The following is a 16,811-nucleotide window of genomic DNA, read 5'->3' on the forward strand; positions in this document are numbered from 1 at the left end:
CCTATCAACTGTACATATTTGCACAGACTGTGCTGATATTTGCTTTACATTTTGGTTCCATTTAGCATACCATTGTACCCTGTTTTGGGGACTAGAGGCACATCATTAAAGACCACAGATCAGATTGTAATGGCATGCATTTGAGTTTCAGAGTTCTTACCCTTCAGAGCCTTACAGAGCTGCTGTGCTATCACTGTGTAAGTCTGTAGGTGGGTATTTCATCATTTTCACCATTTGTGGGCCTTTGCCAGACATTTCTTTATGGTTTTCTAGAGCTGACTTGCTGGGTGAGGCTGAGGGATGAGTATGGGACCCCCACACTGACATCCATGTGTCTAACCTATGACCCACCCTGTTAGTTGGCTCTCCACATATACTGCAATGGGATTTATCACCTTAGATACTACTGCATAGTGTGGGGAGGCCAGTATTGGGTAAAATTTCCTGGTGTCCCACATAGCTGTCAGTTGTATGCTGCTATCCCAGTAGGCCACCCCATTCCCTTGTATGCATGCAGAAACACCATAGATATGCTACCAGAACATACTAATACATTCATTTATTGTTAAGAAGACTGACCTACCTTGTGCATGTGGCAGTTATGTGGATGGTGCTTAAGGGCTGCCTATGTCGGATGCACACAGTACACTGCTTATACATGGTATACGTGGTAAGTTACAGGTAGTATGATGTGTGTGTCACCCATTCTACTGTGTGTGAGTCAGAGAGAGGTGTCAGTCCCTGGGTGTCTACAGTGTCAGTGTGTGTACTATGCGTTGCCTCTTTGCCAAGGCCAGGCCATACTGGGCATGCCTCCATCTGTCTACAGGAGCTGGCTCAGTGGGTTCCTCCTCCGAGTACCTCTGTGCCTGTGGAGACCTAGGCAATGGTGGTGAGCTGTGTGTCCCTTCCCCATGCTGTTCCTGCTGCAGCTGTTTCCACAGGATCATATTGTGTAGCATGGCACATACTATGAACATCTGTGCACATGTGACTGGAGAATACTGCAAGGCTCCACCAGATATGTCAAAGAAGCGGACCCATGACTTGAGCATTCTGAACACACACTCTATAATGATCCTGGTTTGTGTGTGTGCCTCATTATGGCATTTTTGAGTGGGTGTTTGTGCATTTCTGATGGGTTCCATTATCCATGGCTCCAGTGCATAGCCAGCATCCCCCACCTGATGGCAATATGGGATGTCCTCCTGGCAAATCCCTGATACAGCTGTGAGGAATACCAGATGTGGGAGTCTTGATAGCTTCCAGGGTTGCCAGCACATACATTCATAATAATGCCCTGGGCATTGCACATGTCCTGACAGTTGATGGAGTGGAAGCCCTTGCAGTTTATGTAGACCCTACCCTGCTCACCAGGTGGTGCTTTCATGTGGATGTGAGTGCAGTGTATGGCACCCAGTACCATTGGGTAGTCTGCTACATGGCGGAAGAGGCGCATATTGCTGATCCACTCCTCACGGGTGCTGGGGAAGTAAATGTGCTCACTGGTATGTGGTAGCATAGCATCCAGGAACTGGTGGAGTTCCCTGGATGCAGATGCCTGTGAGACCCCTATGATGTCCCCAGTAGGTCTTTGGAAAGTACCTGTAGCTAGTATTCTTAAGGCTACACATACCTTGGTAGCAACTAGGAAGGGTTCTCTTCTGTTAGTTCAGGATCTGAGGTGAGGCCAGCACAGCTCCATGAGTTGCTGAAGTATGTTCCTGTCATCCTATAGCGTTCTACTATCTAAAGATCATGTAGCCCCTGGTAGGTTACCCTGGGTCTGAACACTCTTCTCTTCCTCCTCAGTCTGAGGTAATTGCCAGCATTATCTTCCTCACTGCCCTCAGCCTCTAGCACATACTGATGTATCAAAATGACAGAAGCCCCTAACATTTTGTCAGTTAAAATACCCCCAAGTGTGTACAACAATGGTGCAGATTTTGTGGGAAAAAGACTGAAAGATGTTTGCACAGTTTATACTGTTGTGCTGCAGATGCTGCCTGTATGATTGGCTGGCTATGATACATTCCACTTGCTTCTATTTTATGTGTACTTGATTGCTTTTATTCTGCTATTTCCCTTTTTTTTGCCCTTCCCATTTCTGCCCCTTTTAAGCCCAGAGGCATGCCGGGCAAATCCGGTGCCCAAATGTAAACAGTCCTGCTATTTCCGGGGTTTTTGTTTTGTTTTGTTTTAGGCCCAGTGCACACCATGCAAACCCATTTAGCTAAAGTAAACACTTTGCAGTAGAAATGTTCCTCCCCTGGACATGAGCACGCTCTTCATTTCATGGAATAAGTCAATACAGCCCTGGACACATCCCCTTGCTTAGCTGTGTTTAGCTAAACTCAAATGGGTGCCATGGAGGTCCAATGTGTTTACATAAAGCATGACACGCACCCTTTTCACGTCTACTGCTTCTCCTGCTTACACTGCAGAATTATAGCTCCTACATGGTTAGGTGTATTCAGACCACTTTGTGATTCATTAAAATTTGCTCATTTGCATACCCCACTGCTTTAGTCCCTTGTTATACCACTACACTCCAGCTCTTCTCCTTAGCATCCATTGTTCCGTGCTATTGTTTTGATTTTGCATGCCATAGACTATAATGGCAAAATGCAGATTTTACTTAAAATTGACTTTTCGCATTTTTTTAAATTTTTGGCATGATTCCGTTTGTCTGCCGCTGCCCTGTGCTTAAACGGCCGACATTGGCCAAAAAAATAAACTTTGATTTTTATTATTTTGCAACTCTTTTCTTTTTTTTTTTCCATTGGCATGCCTAATGATTATAATACTTGCTTTACTTTGAGCTGTCATGCCTCCATTTTGATTTTTGCAGAAATGTATTCAGCTAGTAGCTGAATACATTTCTGCAGTGGACACTATTCTGGCACATATGCCTGCCTGCTTCCTGAATCGATAATTTACCTCATCTGCATGGTTTTCACCTGCAAATGAGGTAATTAGCATTATTCAGTGGTGTCCATGCCAGAATAGTGTTGGGAGGCTCGTGCACGCTCTCAGCCTATATTCCTGAATCGCACAGGCTCCGAACTTTGTATTCGGGCCGTGCCACTATTCGGACATGGGATTTTAAGTTGCTGAATCCCGGGATATATGTATTCTCATTGGTAAGACAGATGTAAGTGTATGTATTGTCATTTGTAAAACATATAACTGCATGTATTCTCATTGGTAAGGCAGATATAACTATATTTTCACCACTGTTTAAGCTGACCAGCTTGGTGACTTATTACTATTGTTTCATTTCACTGCTACTCAGTTTTAATGTGCTCTTTCACCTCTCATATTATCTCTGGACACAAACTATAGCACACTTCCTGAAAAGAAAACAAATGCATGTAAACTTATGGTATTTTGGCAAGCTGTTCTGTCAGAAACTATTTACAGCTTACTTGGAAAACATCTGTTGGGATCTAAATACATTCCATAAGTAAACATTAACCACTGTAAAGGCCAAAGTGAGTTTTTCTTCGATAAGTTCTCTTCCTCTTCCTCTTCTTCTTGCTGATCCAGCTGCCAAACTCTGATAATTATTTAGTGATATATTTATAATATTTTCCCTGCAGTGGGAAATTCTGTTTATCAGCTGGTAAGCAAGAAAGAAAAAAATCATGCTGGAATAGGGTTTGTATCTAAACTACAAAGTCCTTGAATATGGCAGTCCACAACTGATAACATTCCACTGTTAAAGGCAGTTGGCTCTGGGAAAATATTAGCACTGCTGTTTCAACAAATGTGTATCTATGCCCTTCAAACATAGAACAGCTTTGGTGACAGAACTGTCATCCAGGTTGTCTGCAGGTCGGTTGTCAAAAGAAAAAAAAGCTATTGAAAATAAGAAAACAGTTATAACTTTTTCTTATAAAAGAAAATCAAGCTACTTATTACTCTGATGACTTTTCTCTCCAGATATGAATATTGTCCTGCATTGTTGTTTCCTTGTTTCTGTGACAACTACATATAAGTTTTCAGCAGTACTGTCTGTAAGGAGAGTCTTTAATCAAAGAAGTTCAGTGGTGTTATTTGCCAGTTGAGCTTTTAGTCACTGAGCGGGTATACTGCTGTTCTATTCTAAACACCATGTTTAGTTGACATCTGTTTAGGTGGCACAGTTTGGCAGACTAAGCAAAATGTTGACAGGTGTGCAAGATCACACAATTATTAAGGTTGGGAAATATGTCCCTTCCTTAATATTATGCAATCTTGGAGTTAGTCTATATAATATGCAGGGTGTGTGCATGAGGGAGGGGAGGCAGAGGACTTTCCCCCTGCAAAAAATATTTTTTTTATTTTTTGTTTTGTAGGTTTGTATGTACCAAGTTTGTTGCTTGGCACATACGTGTATAGTAACACATCAACATTCATTTTTGCAATGTTTTGGATGTTGTTTGGATGCTACAATCATAGTTAAGTACACAGACACACACACACACACACACACACACACACACACACACACACACACACACACACACACACACACACACAAAACAAATGTCATTTTTTGCAGAGAGACACGTTCCTCTGCACACCCACTGGTAATTCTATATACTAATTCTGAGACTGCACAATCACTGAGGAAAGAGAATAATCCCCAACCCAGGGATTGTTGATCTCACACACCTCTTGACCAGCTACTTCATGTATCGACTAAATGCAGTTGATTAAATAGATGGCAGCAATCCTGCATTTAGACTAAATGCAGGACCCTCTCTCTCTCTGTGTATAATATATATATATGTATATATATATATATATATATATATATATATATATATATATATATATATCGACTTTCAAATAACTGAGACCAAAAGAACAAAGTCTGATATGAGTGAAACTTCACTATACTGACATTCAGAAGACTGAGCGTTTGAAATGCTGACTTCCCAAGCTGAGCGGAACAGGAAATTCACTCATTTCTGCACTGTAGTAAGATCTCAGTGTTGGCATATTTAATTTGCAGGGGTTTGAGGGTGCAACCCTCCCTATAAAAACATAAACGTAGACAGTAAATAATTGTAAGTCTTGAATTTAAGAATTTGTACTGAATATTCATGTTGGTGCCATAGATGCAATTATGAATATTCAGTGGTATTTTGTTTGGGTTTGCGGGTATTGGTTGGTGAGCAGGGTGTAGGTGAGGTTAGGTATGTAGTGTGGTTTCTTAAAGTGTTAGTGTACTGTTGCTATGGTGTAATTTATTAGTTTTGTATTTCTGTTTAATGGGAGGTAAGTCTGACTGTTATTGTGTCAGTTTTGTGTACGTCGGTCATTTGACATGTCAGGTTTTTGAACTTCAATTTTTATGGTCTCGGTTATGTGAAAGTCAGTCTACTGACATTTCGATCATGTGAAGTAGACCCATATATATATATATATATATATATATATATATATATATATATATATATATATATATATATGTGTGTGTGTGTGTGTGTGTGTATACATACATAGATACATAGATATAGATACATAGATATAGATAGAGATATAGATAGAGATATAGATATAGATATAGATAGAGATATAGATGGAGATATAGCTAGAGATATAGATAGAGACAGAGATATAGATATAGATAGAGATATAGATAGAGATAGATACAGATATATATTTCAGTTTAAGTCAACATGAAAAGCTTGTTTGCATATTTATTACATATGAAGGCACTGTGTTCTTGATAGAAGACTGCATTTAAACTCATACCACTGGGCCACAAGAATAAATTTTGGAATATAATTCTTCAGTAGAAATGAGACTCTGGCAAGGATTAATGTAACAGGAGGAGATGAACATATACCAAGAAAATGAAAGCAATGCTTATTTTCACTCATTCGTGATCTTTTCTATATTATTAATACTTGAGTATCACTCTAAGCGGTTAATATTATTTTATAATTTAAAATGTACAAAGACCAGTCAATCCACCAGGCTGAAAAACTTTTATTAAAAGCACAAGTTAAAATAGCAAAACATGAGTGCTTTCAAGACTAAGCCCTTCCTCAGATAAAAACACATTTCAAGTCAGTGGAATTTAAATACCCGACAATCATTCACATCCTAGTATTGCACCCTCCTTTTTTAATGCAGGTTTCAGTGGAATTACATCATTCAAGCCAGGTGATCTCTGTGCTGTTAACTCTATAATCCACTTCATTTCACAATATTATGTGTGATTCAATAAATCCACCCCACAACACTGACATCTATTACTTGCAATACCATGAACTTAAATCCATAATCAGGGTTTTGCTTAATATGCTCATAAAGTACATTATGGACATTCTGTAACCTAATGTCTGAAAGATGTTTAAAAATCCTTTGTTTTAACATACAGTTAATTTTTCCCACATAAAATGAAATGCAGCACTGACAGAAAACAGTGAGCTGATCGAAGGAAGGACACTCAGCAAACTCGGAGCTACAATATATAACATTAAGTATCCTGTTTTTTGTTTATTTTGTTCTTTATTTCTTTGTTGTTTATAGCACTTTGTGTACTGTGTATTTTTTCTAGCTAGTTTCACTGTGTGTGAGGTATTAACTGGAAATTGTCCACTCTTATTAAGCATCTGTTGGGTTGTTTGTTTATGATAACTTGTTGCAGTTAAACTCTTTTTTCTAGTGGCTCCTTTAGCTGTTTAAAACTTTCATTTAAAGGCTCACTGCTGCTTTTCAGCTGTAACATTTCTGCAGTTTGTTCTAAGTAGTGGGGATATTTGTAGCATTTCCATATTCAGGCTTGTATTTGGGCCTAGTGTTTGTGGAGGCTGTGTGTCTGAGCACATAATTCAGGGACATCTTGTTTTAGCCAAAGCTATCAGGCATTTCAGTGAGAGAGAATTGTTTGAGGTCATTGGCTGACTGAGGTCTCCTGGACTACAGCTTAGACAAAGCACCTCATTGGTTCTTTTGAGATTTCTTTCTTAAAAGCTGTCTCAGGTTTCAACTTTCTGTTACCTAAGAAGCTCAGTTGTGAGTGTTCAGCCATTTTACAGTGAGCTGATCAAGGAAGGACACTCAGCAAACTGGAGCTATAATATATAACATTAAGTATCCTGTTTTTGTTTATTTTGTTCTTTATTTCTTTGTTATTTATAGCACTTTGTGTACTGTGTATTTTTCTAGCTAGTTTCACTGTGTGTGAGGTATTAACTGGAAATTGTCCACTTTTATTAAGCATCTGTTGGGTTGTTTGTTTATGATAACTTGTTGCAGTTAAACTCCTTTTTCTAGTGGCTCCTTTAGCTGTTTAAAACTTTCATTTAAAGGCTCACTGCTGCTTTTCAGCTGTGAGTAACATTTCTGCTGTTTGTTTCCCACCCTCCCTCACTGTTGGTATAGTGTTTTTATAGTTGGTGGCTTTGGAGTTGCCCATCCCTAGTGTAAATTTGATCTGGGACCCTCCTCCCAGTCTAGTGTCATTACCTCATTCTACCCAGTACAGGGAGAGCATTTGAGAAGGCCAATCAGCTTAGTTTCTGCTACTCCTTTCTCTCTTTCCTTTCTCTCTTTCCAAAAAAAAATGTATCTGCTTTTACTGTATTTGTGTTTTTTCCTACTTTATTTTGCTTTGCGTCATCTTAAAAGTACTCAATTGTATTTATTACTGCTTGGTGTAACTCATTGTAAGCCTTTTAGTTTAAGCACCTGGGCTTCAGACCAGTTTTACATTAGGAAGGTTTGTGGTCTGCACTGTAGTGGCAGAACAGGTAGCTTACATCCTTCTAAGTTGGGAACTGCTGATTGAGGGCTCAGTGTCTGTTATTCTAAAAGTGTATTAATTCTGGTTTAAGTACTTGGGCTTGAGGCCAGTTATTTTACGTTAAGATGGTTCGTGTTCTGCACTCTTGTGGGAGGAGAGGCTGGACTCTGTCCTTCTGAGCTGGGAATTTCTGGTTAAAGCTTATAGTGCCTGCATATTTGAACTGCTTCTTACTGAAATTGGTACACCTCGTTTGCTGTAGCATAGACTAGATCCAGGCCTGCTGAATCTAGCTTTGTTTGTATAACTTGAGCACTAATCCAGGCATTATTTAAAGTATTCAGTTGTATTTATTACTGCTGGTAGTAACTTGATTAAAGTGTAGCTATCATTTCTAAGTCTTTTGGATTAAGCACTTGGGCTTCAGACCAGTTGTTTTACATTAGCAAGGTTTGTGGCCTGCACTGTGGTGGCAGGACAGGTAGCTTACATCCTTCTAAGTTGGGAACTGCTGATTGAGAGCTCAGTGTCTGTTATTCTAAAAGTGTATTAGTTCTGGTTTAAGCACTTGGGCTTCAGGCCAGTTATTTTACGTTAAGAAGGATTGCGGTCTGCACTCTTGTGGGAGGAGAGGCTGGACTCTGCCCTTCTGAGCAGGAAATTTCTGGTTAGAGGCTTATAGTGCCTGCATATTCTAACTGTCTCTTACTGAAATTGGTACACCTTGTTTGCTGTAGCATAGACTAGATCCAGGCCTGCTGAATCTAGCTTTATTTGTATGCTTGTTGTTTGTTTATTTCCCTGAAATGCTAATTCCACCTAAAACGCGGCCTTTTAGCACTTCTGTGGATCCCTAGTGATATCTGCATTGCTTACTGTACTTATTTCCTTGTTTCACTTGAAAGAAAGTTACTGTTTGTCATTTTTGCATTTAAGTTACCTGTAACACATTGCATTTAAGTTACCTGGCACTTGCTCACTAAAGCAATTATATAAGTCAGCTCTAAAAAATTAAAAGCACTACACCCTCACAAACTCCCCTAGAGTACCTTGTTCCCCATTGGCCCTTTTTTTCAATTATAAAGGAATTCCCAATACTAGTCTAGCATGTCCAAAGGTCAGTTGTCAATCTCCTCTCCGGTCCAGCTGGTGAATCTGGGAATCTTGAGGCAATGTTACAACAGCCTCATGTACACAGACAGCCCTCTCCTCCTCCCAACAAATTCCAACACATGTGAGAGATGCAACCATATAGCCAAACTGGAGGCTAAGCTCTCTCAACTCAGTACTGGCGTAACCATTCAGGAGGAGAAGGAAACCACACTCACTACAATTCCAGTCTCACATAGACCTACCACGACAACAAACCAAACACATAAACACACAAAAACATACTCGGAGACTCTAAATAAAAATCTGCCTAAGCAGCAGAGACCTCCAAAGCAGACACCCAAGCAACCGCTACCCCAAAACAAAACACGTGCAACACATAGCTCACAAAGCCAGTGTGCCGAACAGTCACAGCTCTTAAGGCTAAACAACACACCTGATACACTTGTAATAGGTGACTCTATCGTCAGGCACACTGACGTCCCGCTCACCAGGCTGAACAAGGAGAAGGTCACGGTGAGCTGCCTGTCGGGCGCTAGGATCTGCCACATAACACAAGCACTCAGGTCACTCCAAGGCAAGTACAAATATGACTCAGTCATTGTCCATGCTGCTGTGAATGACCTGAGATGTACCTCCCTGGACTACATGAAAAGAGACATAGAAGAGCTCTCTGAGCATGTAGCCCAGGCCGGTATGACCCTGACCTTGAGTAGCATCTTACCCTCACCAAGAATGATGCCACAATATGAAGACAAGATGATCAATTTCAACAATTGGCTTAAGTGCTGGTGTCATTTAAAGGGGATCCAATGCCTGTCAGCCTGGGATGACATGCTCGACAAGCCACGATGCTTCACTAGGGATGGCTTGCACCTGTCACCCCTGGGCTTTCGGATACTGGCAAAGGCTCTTGCTACTGCCAAAGTGCCTTTTTTAGGCAAGGCTCAAAAGACAAACCCACCTCCATAGGTATCACAAGGGATAAGAAACTAAGAGTAATGCTACTCAACGCCAGAAGTCTAAACCTCAAGATGCACGCACTCGAAACTCTCCTTAGCATGGAGAACATCGATATCTGTGCAGTAACAGAAACCTGGTTCAAGGCTCCCGAGAGCACCCCAGCACTACCAGGTTATACCTCATACCATGCTTTTTGGCCCCAAAACTTGGACCGAACCACAAAAGGAGGGAGTATCAATATTCGTCAAAGATACCCACACCTCCAGGTTGGTGGCACAGCACGAAGCATCAGAGACTATCCATGTGCAACTAACTGTGGGTAAAACTGCCTTCCAGTTTATAGCCTGCTACAGACCACCCTCCCAAACACAAGAACCCCACTCGGCCTTCCTGAGAATACTGGAAAATATGAAGGTCTCTCCAAACACCATTATATTGGGCGACTTCAACTACCCAAACATAGACTGGGAGCATTACTCTAGCTCCAACACCTAGCCCAAAGGTTCCTAGAATTTATAAACTCAAATGCTATGGAACAACTTGTTACCACTCCCACAAGAGGGGAAAACATACTGGACCTGATCATCACCAGCATGGGGACACTATGCTCCAGACCAGAAGTGTATCCCTCACTGGTAAGATCAGACCATAAACTAATCTCACTGGTTATTCACCTTCCAGCCCCACCCCTGCCCAGAAAACCACAGTGAAAAACTTCTCTAAAGCAAATTTCACACGCCTCAAAACCGAGGCGAAATCCTTCAAAGCCCCCGGGCCTGTGGAAAATACGGCCCAGACCGCAGAATCCTTTATAAACGCATTCTATGAACACCTTCAGGAATGCATGGATCATGCAATCCCAAATAAAACCAAGACCCAATCCTCCAAAGGCAGACGTCCTGTCTGGTGGACCCCAGCCATAAACAAACTATACAATAGAAGGAGGAAGCTACTACATGATAGAGCAAATCCCAAAAAGGGAAGGCATCTCTGATCAGTATTAGCAAAAAACTACGGGCACTCATAAAATCGTCTAAGGCCAGCTTCGAGAGAAAAATTCCACAGGACACTAAGGATAATCACAAGGTTTTCTTCAGTTATGTTAGGAACCTGGGTGGGAATTCCCAGATATGCTCAGAATTATTCCAAAATGACAAAAAATACACCGAGCCCACAGACATTGCCAACATCCTAGCTGACAGGTTCAGTGCAAACGTCTCCCCCCTCCCCCCACCAAAAGGGCAAATATCTATCCCAACAGAGTGCTGCCCCCCTGACATCTCAGATGCTCAGGTAAGAGATGCCCTCTCCAAAGCAAAAAACACAGCATCAATGGGACCAGATGGTGTCCCGGGCTGCGTCCTACATGAACTCCAAGAAGAGCTAAACCCAAACATAAAACTACTGTTCAGTCTTAGCCTTACTACAGGTTATGTACCCAAAGAGTGGCGTACAGCAACAGTGGTCCCTCTCCACAAAGGTGGTGCCTCAATGGATCCTGGAAACTATCGCCCCATAAGCCTGACTAGCTTGGTCTGCAAAGCTATGGAAAGGATCATCATGGACCTCATAAATAAAGATATTGGGGACCTACAGACACTGGATCCTACCTAGTTTGGCTTTGTTAAGGGCAGATCCTGCCTCTTAAACCTGGTCAATTTCTTTGAAACAGTCACCAAGGCCATTGACGAGGGGAAGGTGGTCCACACAGCCTACCTGGACCTCGCAAAAGCCTTCGATACAATACCCCACTTGGGCATTATAGATAAGCTCACCATCTTAAATATGAACCCCTATGTCACTAGATGGGTTGAAAACTGGCTCATGGACAGAACCCACATGGTTAGAATTGCTGGAGCCATGTCAGACTCCAAACCAGTTACAAGTGGCATCCCACAAGGCTCAGTCCTGGGACCTCTCTTGTTCGGTATATATTTCTCGGCGGTACAGGCCAACACGGAAGGACTGTGGCTGACCAAGTTCGCAGATGACTGCAAACTGGGTGCCATAATCAACTCTCCAGCCGACACAAGCATCCTCCAAAAGGGCCTCATAGAAACAGACAACTGGTGCCAGAGCCATGGCCTCAAGCTAAATGCCAAAAAGTGTATAGTCATCCCTTTGGCAAAACAAAGTGCCCACAAATTACCACATAGGTGGTAATCCATTAAGTACAGAAGAAGTCATTAGGGACCTGGGGACCCAAGTTGATAGCAATCTCTCATTTGACAACCACGTGGCCAAAGTGGTTAGAAAAACATTTTATATAGCCCACCTAATCATGAAAGGATTCACATCTAGATCAGGGGAGGTCATCGTACCTCTTTACTCATCCCTCATCAGGCCCATAATTGAGTATAATGCCCCTTTTGGGACGTACCTTACCAGACACCTGCAGCAACTGGAAAGACCCCAAAAGTACCTCACCAAGAGGATCAAAGGGCTCAAACAGATGCCATATGCTGCCCGGTTAAAGAAACTCCAGCTCTACACAGTGGCATACTGCTTGCTCAGAGGCGATCTGTGCCTGACGTATAAAGCCATGCCCAACCCGGAATTAATGGACATGCTGCACCTCAGAAAATCCAAATCCCATCAAGCTACGCGCTCGAGAGACTTGAACCTCAGCACTGAAATAAATAGGACATGCTGGAGGGACAGATTCATAACCCAGAGGCTCCTTTCACTCTGGAATAAAATCCCAGTCCAGGTTAGGCAGAGTCCCACATTGACTCTCTTCAAGAGGAATCTTGATGAGTGGATGGGAGATCGTAGGTTTACCCCGGCTATCACTTCTGTGTCACTGTTAGACAGAGGCACAGTATACTAACCTCAAAAAAAGGCATAGCAAAATTAATTTAAAATGGGTGGCGAAAGCCAAACACACTCTGGCTAGGCTTATAAATGCCCTAGGGCAGATAGCCTAGTATGAACCTATGAACCTATGAACCTAAACAACATTTTGTGTTTTGCAATCTGCATATCTGTTCAAATAACATTTTTTACCAGTTACAGGGTGTACAAACAAATTATCATCCTTAATAAATGAACAAGCTTTGCATTGCCTACATTGAAATGTACCTTTATGTTGAGATACATTTCTATGTGCAGCCCTAAATTCCTGGCTTAATAGCTCTTTCAAATTTTTATTCCTTCTAAAACTAAAAGAAGGATTGCTTCCTACTGTGCTACCAATCTTATCATATGTCTGCAGAATTCTCCAATTGCATTTAATGATGTCACATATACCTTTTATGTTATTACTGTATGTCAACATCAACCTTACTTCAGCACCTTTATTAGGCATAAAAAATGTATCACCTTTGGGGGGGGGGGTCTGTACAAAAGCATGGCCTGGCTTTACCCCTTCTATGTAATTTACTACTATTTATTGTTGTTTCTACCTTGTTTTTTTCTATAACCTCTTTTGTTTAGGTTAACTTCCAATTCTGCAACTTCTTTCTCAAAACATGCATCTACATTACAGAAGTGAGAGATCCTATTCACCTGACCTTTGATTATATTATCAAAATTATACCTTGGATGCATACCATCATAGGCCAAAATACTGTTTTTCCAACAGATTTTTCTATGTAGTGAAGTATTACAGTTGCCTCAATATCTTTAGTTAGACATACATCCAAGAAGTCTATACTCTATATGGAGTAGTGCACAGTGAACCTAAAAAAACTAGTGTTAGATTCTAAATACATGACAATTTTTTTCTAAGTCATTCGGGGTACCTCTCCACAAGACAAAAATATCATCCACAAACCTTACATAATGACATAGTTGTTCCTTCTATTAATGCATTGCTTCAAAAATTACCATTTCCTCCCGATAGGTAAGTACAAGGTTTGCGTACAAATTGGTACACGGGGTGCCTATTGCAATACCCTGTTTCTGCCTATAATAATTGCCATAGCACAAGAAAACATTATTTTCCAGAATAAGTGTTAACACATCACAAACAAGCCTTCTCCTATTGGTTTCAAAATGTACCTTATTGGTCAAGATATATTCAATGGCTGATATGCCATAGGTGTTACTTATAACAGTAAATAAATTCTTAACATCTAATGTTAGCAATAAATAATCCTGTTTGCTTTGTGTGGTTAAACATTCATGTAGGCCAGTTAAAAAATGGCCGGTATCCTTTAATATTCTGGGAAAAACTTCTAAAACCGGTTTTAGGGTGCATTCTGCCCATATAGATAAATGCTCTGTAATCCAACCCCTCCCTGAAACTATCGGTCTCATTGGGGGGTTCCCAAGATATTTATGCATCTTAGGCAGTGCTTTGACTATCGGAGTAACAGGATGCTCTATCAGAAAAAAAATTAACAATTCTTCACTTAATAAACCTTCCTGATTCCAAAGACTTAATGTATTTCTTAATGTATTAATTACTGTTTTCCACTTAAGGGAGAAATTTGCATAAAAGTGGATGTGATCTGTAGGAAGGTCAGAATCTTTTCTTTATACATCTCTTGGCCCATTACCACCTCAGCACCGCCTTTATTTGTGGATCTAACAACAATTCTATCATCATGTATTCAAGAGTCTAAAGCATTCCTCTGCATAGATATTAAATTACAATATTGGTTCCTCCATTTACTGTTCAAAAACAACTTAAGATCATCTTCACAAACTTTCAAGACTGTACAGATAGTAGAATTCATAATAGTTACAAAAACACTTGATTGTCTTAATGAAGCTTGCTGTCTATTAGCGTTATCACCAAACATTTGTTTTAGTGAAACATTTCTTCCAGACAACATCAAATATATAATCACCTCATTGTATACAGAACTTGCACTTGGAACAAATGTCAAACCCTTATTTAAAATATACATTTGTTACTCTGAAAGTATAATGTCAGATATATTATAAACAATGTTAAAACAGTCACCAGTCACATCGAAGTTTTCCATTTCTTGAATTCCCTGTTTCCTGAATAATCTCGTTTTCGATTCATTTTCTTTGTCACAGGTATGGGTAGGACTGGAAAAGAAGATTTATTTGTTGTAAAAAGCTTCGGTTGACATTTGTTCCAAGTGCAAGTTCTGTATAAAATGAGGTGATTATAGATGGGGGTGTGCACGAGCCTGCCAGCACTATTCTGACACAGACACCACTGAATATTGCTAATTACCTCATTTGCTGGTGAAAAGCATGCAAATGAGGTAAATTACTGATTCAGTAAGCAGGCAGGCATCCGTATCAGAGCAGTGTCTATTGCAGAAATGTATTCAGTTACTAACCATGTACATTAGTACAAAAATCAAAATGGGGGGGGGGCATAGCTCAAAGTAAAGCATGTGATATGACTGTTGCAAAATTATAAAAATAAAAGTTTTTTCTGGGGGGCCAATTTCGGCATAGCATAGTGGCATGCAAAGGAGATTTTGCAGAAAAAAATTTGTGAAAAGACAATTTTAAGTGAAATCTGCATTTTGCCATTATAGTGGGCAGCATGCAGAACCAAAACAATAACAAGTAACACTGGTTGCTAAGGAGAAAGGCTCCGGTGTAGTGGTGTAACAAGGGACTAAGGCAGTGGGGTATGCAAATGAGCTAAATTTATTGAATAGTAAAGTGGGAGACCATGTCCATCTGCACCTAACTGTGTAGGAGCTATAATGCTGCAGTGTAAGCAAGAGAAACAGCTGACATGAAAAGGGGGTATGTCATGCTTGGTGTAAGCACATTGGAGCTCCTCTGCCTCTATTTGTGCTTAGATAAGCACAGCTAAGCAAGGAGGTGTGTCTGAGCTAGTTCATGAAATGCTGAGTGTGTTCGCATCCCTGGGAGGGCCATTTCTGCTCGAAACTGTTTACTATAACTATACAGGTTTGCGCAGTGTGCTGTGGGGCTTAAACACAAGGGAAACAAGAAAAAAAAACCAACAGAAACCAGCAGAACTGTTTATATTTGAGCAACGGGTGTAGAAGGGGCAGAAATGGGAAGAGAAAAAAGGGGAAATAGCAGAATAAAGTCACTCAAGTACAAATAATATTGCTGGCAGGTGGAATGTATCATAGTTATCCAATCACACAGGCAGCATCTGCAGCATATCGGTATAAACTATACAAACACCTTTCAGTCTGTTTTTTCCCACAGACACTGCACCACTGGTGTATACACTCAAGGGAATTTTAACTGACAAAATGTTAGGGGCTGATGTTGCTTTGATACATCACTATGTGCTAGAGGCTGAGGGCGGTCAGGAGGATAATGCTAACAACTGTCCCAGACTGATGAGGAGAAGAGTGTTCAGATCCAGGGTAACCTACCAGGGGCTACTTGATCTGGAGATACTAGAGTACTACAGGGTAGACAGAGACATACTTCAGCAACTCATCGAGCTGTGCCAGCTTCACCTCAGACCCAGAGCCAACAGAGGGGAATCCTTAAGAATACTAGCTACAGGTACTTTCCAAAGACCTACTGGAGACATCATGGAGGTCTCACAGGCATCTGCATCCAGGGTATTCCACCACATCCTGGATGCCATGGTACCACATGCCAGTGAGCACTTTTACTTCCCCAGCTCCCCTGAGGAGAGGACTAGCAATATGCACCTCTTCCACCATGTAACAGACTACCCGGAGGTACTGGGTTCCATAGATTGCACGCACATCCACATCAAAGCACTACTTGGTGAAGAGGGTAGGGTCTACATAAACCACAAAGGCTTTCACTCTATCAACTGCCAGGTCATGTGCAATACCCAGGGCATTATCATTAATGTGTGTGCAGGCAGCCCTGGAAGCTATCATGACTCCCACATTTGGCATTCCTCACAGCTGTACCAGGGATTTGCCAGGGGGAGCATCCTGTATGGCCATCCGCTGGGGGATGCTGGCTATGCACTGGAGCCATGGATGATGACACCCATCAGAACTGCACACACCCATACTCAAGAATGCTAAAATGAAACACACGCACAAACCAGAATCATTATAGAGCATGTGTTTGGAATTCTCAA

This window comes from Protopterus annectens, chromosome 8.part0 (assembly GCF_019279795.1).
Source record: "Protopterus annectens isolate FY-2018-M chromosome 8.part0, PAN1.0, whole genome shotgun sequence".
In the NCBI taxonomy this organism is placed as follows: domain Eukaryota; kingdom Metazoa; phylum Chordata; order Ceratodontiformes; family Protopteridae; genus Protopterus; species Protopterus annectens.